The following is a 6,000-nucleotide window of genomic DNA, read 5'->3' as shown; positions in this document are numbered from 1 at the left end:
TGCATTTAACAGTTGATCTGAAGCTTACATGAGGCTTCAGCAGTCTTTTTAGCATCAAATTCCCTCTTTGTGTTTCCTCGGATAGTGTTTCCCTGTTGAGCTGCGGTGGAGGTATAGAAACAAAACGAGGAACTGTGGCACTAAAAAGACTGATAAACTTTCAAATACATTTTTGTACAGAAGGAGGACTGTGGATTTTGGCCCCCTCACTTACATTGTAAGTGCATTATGAAGGGATCCTCTAATGGTCAGTATGAACAGGAGGAATGATTACAGCAAGAAAAACACGTTTCAGTTTTCATTTGGGCTCCTGACTGTTGTTTTAAGACAGACTTGAAAAATTGTGAACCTGTCCTTTAATGTGCACCTCCTCTGTTGATAATCTCATGTCTGTCATTGTCTTTTAATCTTAAAATTCATAGTTCTATGTTGTCTGTCAGTTTACACAAATAAAAAAAGAAAACATAGAAGTAAGACTAAGAGTAAGGATGAGGAGAGTGAGGATGTCAAAACAAACTTAAATTGTGTTACAGTTCATCGTCAGCCGATATGCACAGTATGCTGGTATAACCAATAAGTTAAATTACTTAATTTTCAGATACAGGAGCTTGTGCACTAGAAAACGACACAGGAATGAAATACTCCTCCCTCCCTGCCCAGACCTGATTTATTTCTTCAAATTCCCACTTGCTCCCATGACTGTTTGTTGCTGGTTCATTCCTGACCCTGTCATTTAACTGCCTTGAGATTATTTCCCCTGGCTGACTATAAGAGATGTACACAATAAGTAATGCTTTTAAATGTCATAAGTGATGAAACTGATTTATTTTTTTGCACATATCTAACTTCACTTGCACATATCTGTCTCCAAGCTTTGACCTACGTAGAACTGATTAAGAATGAAAGTAAAACAAATAGAATATCAAATGATATCATATTTTGCATCATGACCTTGTGCTGAAATGACTGCAGCAGATAAAAGTACTATCAAATGATAAAGATGAGAAACATTCAGATGTCTCCTGACTCCTGTCCACTGCAGAGGACTCCTGTCTACTGTTTATCTTGCCTGGACTGATCCCAGAGATCTCAGAGGAATGCCACAGGATTTACACAGACATCCAAAGGAAGGAATGTAGCAGGGGACAGACGTGAGACCTTTTCACTGAATCTTTCTTAATTGTCTAAATACTTATCAGACATGCAGTTGAACTTGAAGCTCTAAGCATGTGAGTGGATGAAGCCCGGCCCTCAGACAGCGGGGGATTTGGAATGAAAGCAGGATGCTGAAGGTGCACTTGGTTGAGGACGGTGATCCGTATGCTGCTCTTATCTATAATTTATCTGCTGTCAGTGAGAAAGTGAAATGTGGACTTTAGAACTTGTCTTTCATGCCTTTCAAATGTCATTGTAAGATATCTCTTCAGTCAATATAGCAAAACAAAAAAAGCTCTAGCATATCATATATGAAGGTATGTGGTAACACTGACGTTAGATGAAAAATAGAGGATTCAAGACCATCTCGACTGTACGTAACATCAAACAGAAAAAGGGGTTAGCTGTGCCGCCACGGAAGCACAAACATCTGCTTTTGCGGAGTTCTTCTCTGGTGGTTTGTAATCTTGCGGTTTTATATAGATGTCTGTGTTGGGGTCGTGTAGAAGGAGAGCTGGAGCTTTAAAGCAGGCAGAGAGAATCAGAGCACTCATCAGGCAGAGGAAATGTGTGTGTACATATGTGTGTATGTATTAGACACCTCTGTGTCAACAGTGTGAAAGAGAGTGAAAGTGACCATTTGAAGACACAGTGTGGCTTGTATGTTGTATATGTGGACATATCTAAAAGAGAGATCAGCGATTTCAGCCAGTTTCTAACATCTAAGATCTGCAGTTACATACACAACAGTGTCAGTGTCTGATATCAATTTTAAAAGTGTTTTTGCAGAATATGAGTGTTGCAAAGAAATTCCATGGGTTTGTTGACAGTTCTTGACAGAGCTGAGGATTGTGGTCTGACCAGGAGCAGCATTCAGATTCTCCCTCTGCACTTCAGATGACTTTAAATAAATTCACTCATACAAAGCATCAACCAGACACTTCCCACCACTAATTGACTCAATCAGTGCTTGTAATTAGCTGTTGGTGAACTTTACTGGGTTCACATGGAAAGTGAGAGAGAACGAATAAAGAGAGGCTAGAGGGCGCAGGAAGACCAGGGTATCATGTTTTTTCCACATCTGGTTGAGGGCATGTTTTTAATCCATGCGTCCTTACTGCTGATGGACAAGGCAGGACTCAGGGAGTGCAGCAATTGCCCACACAGTGTGCAGCTCTAAAAATAACCCAAGACAACAGGAGGGTGAAACCAAAGAAGGAAAACCAGTTTGAAGATCAACACAAATTAATACGAACATAAATAAGCGGTTAGGGATCTACGGGGCAGTTCAAGGAGCAGCATGGAGCTGGAATAATATTTTCCAAATGTCCAGTCTGGTCTCCTGGCCCGTGTTATTGCTTTCCCTCACAGCAAGGAATGGGGGCATTCTGTGATTGGGTATACAGACATGGCTGCTGCACTGCTGCAAAGGAATTTGGCACATTTGAGAGCAATGTTGAGAGACATCTGGGCAAATGGAGTCAGCTGCAAAGTCTTATTTAGTCCTGTTTCGCCTGTCTGTTATGGTTCATTCACACTGTGGTAACATAATCCACAGGCAACATGTGGACAGTCAACAAGCTTGTTAGCTCTGGAAAGTTGGCCATTGTAAGCTTTTTGTGGTCGTTGGTCATCATCATCCAATTACCAGTTTACGCTCCTCTGATTCTCTACAAACAAAATCCAGCAGCTCTATGAGGCTTTACATCTGTGTATGCATTGTTTAGCACATATAATGTTTGCCATGTTTTCAAAGTAAGACAATAACTAAGATTTGACCTTATGATGGCAGTAGACAAAAGGTTTGGGGATAAGTTATCACAATACATCCTGTGGGGAGTTTTTGTACTGAAGTTCAGAGCAATCCTTCAGAGAGTTCTAAAAATTTCCCATCAGAAATCTCAACCAGTTGGTGGCGATAGAATTAAGTCAATGGATCACCAAACTCATTAGGATACATCATCTGGAATCTAGTGCCAATCCATCCAGGAGACGTCGAGATATTTATTTTTAGATAATTTTAAAAAATTGACTCGGTGGAGGAAAAGAGTAATAAAAATATCAGCCTTATGATGGTGCTAGGGTGAAAGTGAATGGATCACCAAAGTCAGTAAGATTCATACTATGGCGACCACAATATGTCAGTACAAAATTCTCTGTCAATCAGGTACATGTTGAGATATTTCACTGGTGAAGTGAAATCGGTGTATTACTATATAAGTGTAAAGCTTAGCAAAATCAGTGGCATTCATCATCTGGAGATCTTGAATATCTGTGCCAAAGTTTATGGCAATCCATTCAAAAGCTGTGGGGACCTTTTGCACAAAACCAAATATGTCAACCTCATAGTGGCCTTAGAGCAAAAGTTAGGTTTTCAGTCATTAGGTTTTGTCATCTGGGGAACATTAATGTCTGTTCTAAATCTCCATCCATTAGTTGTTTGAATATTCTATTCTGGACTGACCCACCCACATTGCCATCCTTACAGCCAAGCAGAGCCAACTGTGACCAATTTGGTGCCCCAGGCAAGATTTTAGCTGGTGCCCAGTGCATCACAGCCAATTCCACCACCAATGTTGATACACTCACACAGAAACTGTGTAGTTTTATGTTGAGATTTTCTTTATTTTAGAAACCCCACAAAATAAAAACAGTATTAAAGAACCTGATGCTGCATCGCTGGGCTTGTCTGAGGTGGAGAAGGTGTCTGTAGGTGGCCCAGGATTTTACAGGGGTGGGCTTAAAATATTTCAAAAGTGCATCTGAAGAGAGAAGATGAGTATATGTGACCATTGGGCGTCGAATTATATTAATAAAAAAGCTGCTGATGCTGAAATCCAGCCAATAATATCACCTAAGCCCCATTATAGCCTAGTAAATTCTATACAAAAACAGCAAGAGTAGACCGGGGGCAACTGTTACATCTCAAATTGCATCAATCAGAAACGAGACAGAACCATGAAAGTCATTATGCACATTGTCTGTGATGATCCCTCTGTGCCTGCCAAAGGACAAACTGCTGTCTCTAACTATATCTAAATGTTGATGAAAGGAAACCCTGCTTTTTGTGTGATGCTGTTTCTGTTGCTTATTTATTAGAAAATGTTTTTATATTTGTATAATTATGAGTAATTATACTGTTTTAATTAAACTGGAATTAATTATTCAATGGATATTAAATTGTTTTAACTATATATATATATATATATATATATATATATATATATATATATATATTCTTGGGAGTTTATTGTGGTCCTTGGTATTTATATGAAGGTATTATGTGTGTTGTTACAATGGCCCTTGTCTCCCCTACACCTAGCATTCATGCACAAAACATGTATTCAATGAGCACTTCTCCCACATGATGCATGCTGTTTGTTATACATGTAAGACTAATCAATAATGAAAATGCAAAGGCTTACAACTAGTAATTACAAAATGGGATGGAAAAAGACAAGCATTTTAATGAATTATTACAAGCAGAGCTAACGTTGGCTAACTAAAATAAGATGTCAATAAAAATGGATGCCTGGTTTCTTGAGGCAGACAGTGGATGGTTTGTGAAGCAGCAGCACACTTAAAAGAAAAAGTGTATTTCTCAAAATTATGTTGTAGGTTATTCCCCAAACACCTGAATAGTCTTTCCAACTTTCCCTATTGAATTTAAGGTGGGAGTAACTGATGTTAACTCTAGCTATTTATTAAATAAGCAAACACTAATATTGTCCAAAGTAAGTTAGTAACACTCCATTCCAACAGTAACTACTTTTTCTTCCCTGGGCATCAGAGGGCTTTGGTCTTTTTGACATGATATATTTGAATTAGGCTACTGATGTTAATCATCACGTTTCACAGTCAATGTCACTTACTAGTTCTAGATAACTCCCCCATCCCCCACAATCAGGTAAGTCTAACTAAGAGCAGGGGAGGGGGGTGACGCTGCAGGCAACCCAGAAAATATGGTCTGCTTAATAGACTACACTATGTAGTTATGTTGTGAGCTTTTTTTGTAATATTTAGAAATAATAGTATTAAAATAGTATTAGTAGTTAAGTGAAGTAAGTTTTTTTTTTTCAATCATTTACAGCACCCCTATAGATGCACGATGCCTCTAGCGTTCACCTGTACTGCCTATGCCACAGATCAGGTCCACAGGTCTGGAGCCAAGCTACTAGTGAGGTGTTAAACATGAACTCTCCTCATGATCAGTTCCACCTGGTGGACTTGGCTTACATGCTGCCACTGAAATTTCCCCAGTTCTACAGCTTTAATTTATTTGATTGACATACTTATAACTGGTTTTCCTAAAATGTACAAGGGAGCCCATTACACATGTGCTGAGAATGTCCCGAGGTGGCAGATTTGTGGATTGATGTTACTTGGCCTCATTCTGCCTCAGGTCTTATTACTTCACTTAATGATAGCTCTAATTTGGATCTGTCATTACAACAGAAGAGGCTATGATTTTGTCTCACAGCCACCGCCAAAAAGTAATCACTTGATGATGAAAGCCACCACACACACACATGTGCACACGTGAAGAGTTGCTCTGCTTTTTTTGGAAATTATTTCTGTTGGATGCGCTACAGTAATATTGCTGGGTGCCACATCTAAACATACAGAATTTTGGAGGTGTGCTACAGCCCAGATGGAATCTCTTCCCCAGAATGTCTACATACTTCCTGGGAAGGAAGTGGCATGTGAGGGAGGGTTGTAGGGTCTTGCACATGGATGCATGTGTATTTTATTTGTAAGCTATTTTTGCCTATATGTTCAGACATATACTGTATTGCATTCTGTATATTCCTCCACCCTGTTATAGTAGTAGACAGGCCTGGAAGT

Source organism: Thunnus maccoyii, chromosome 16 (assembly GCF_910596095.1).
Source record: "Thunnus maccoyii chromosome 16, fThuMac1.1, whole genome shotgun sequence".
In the NCBI taxonomy this organism is placed as follows: Eukaryota; Metazoa; Chordata; class Actinopteri; order Scombriformes; family Scombridae; genus Thunnus; species Thunnus maccoyii.
This window is presented reverse-complemented; position numbering follows the sequence as displayed.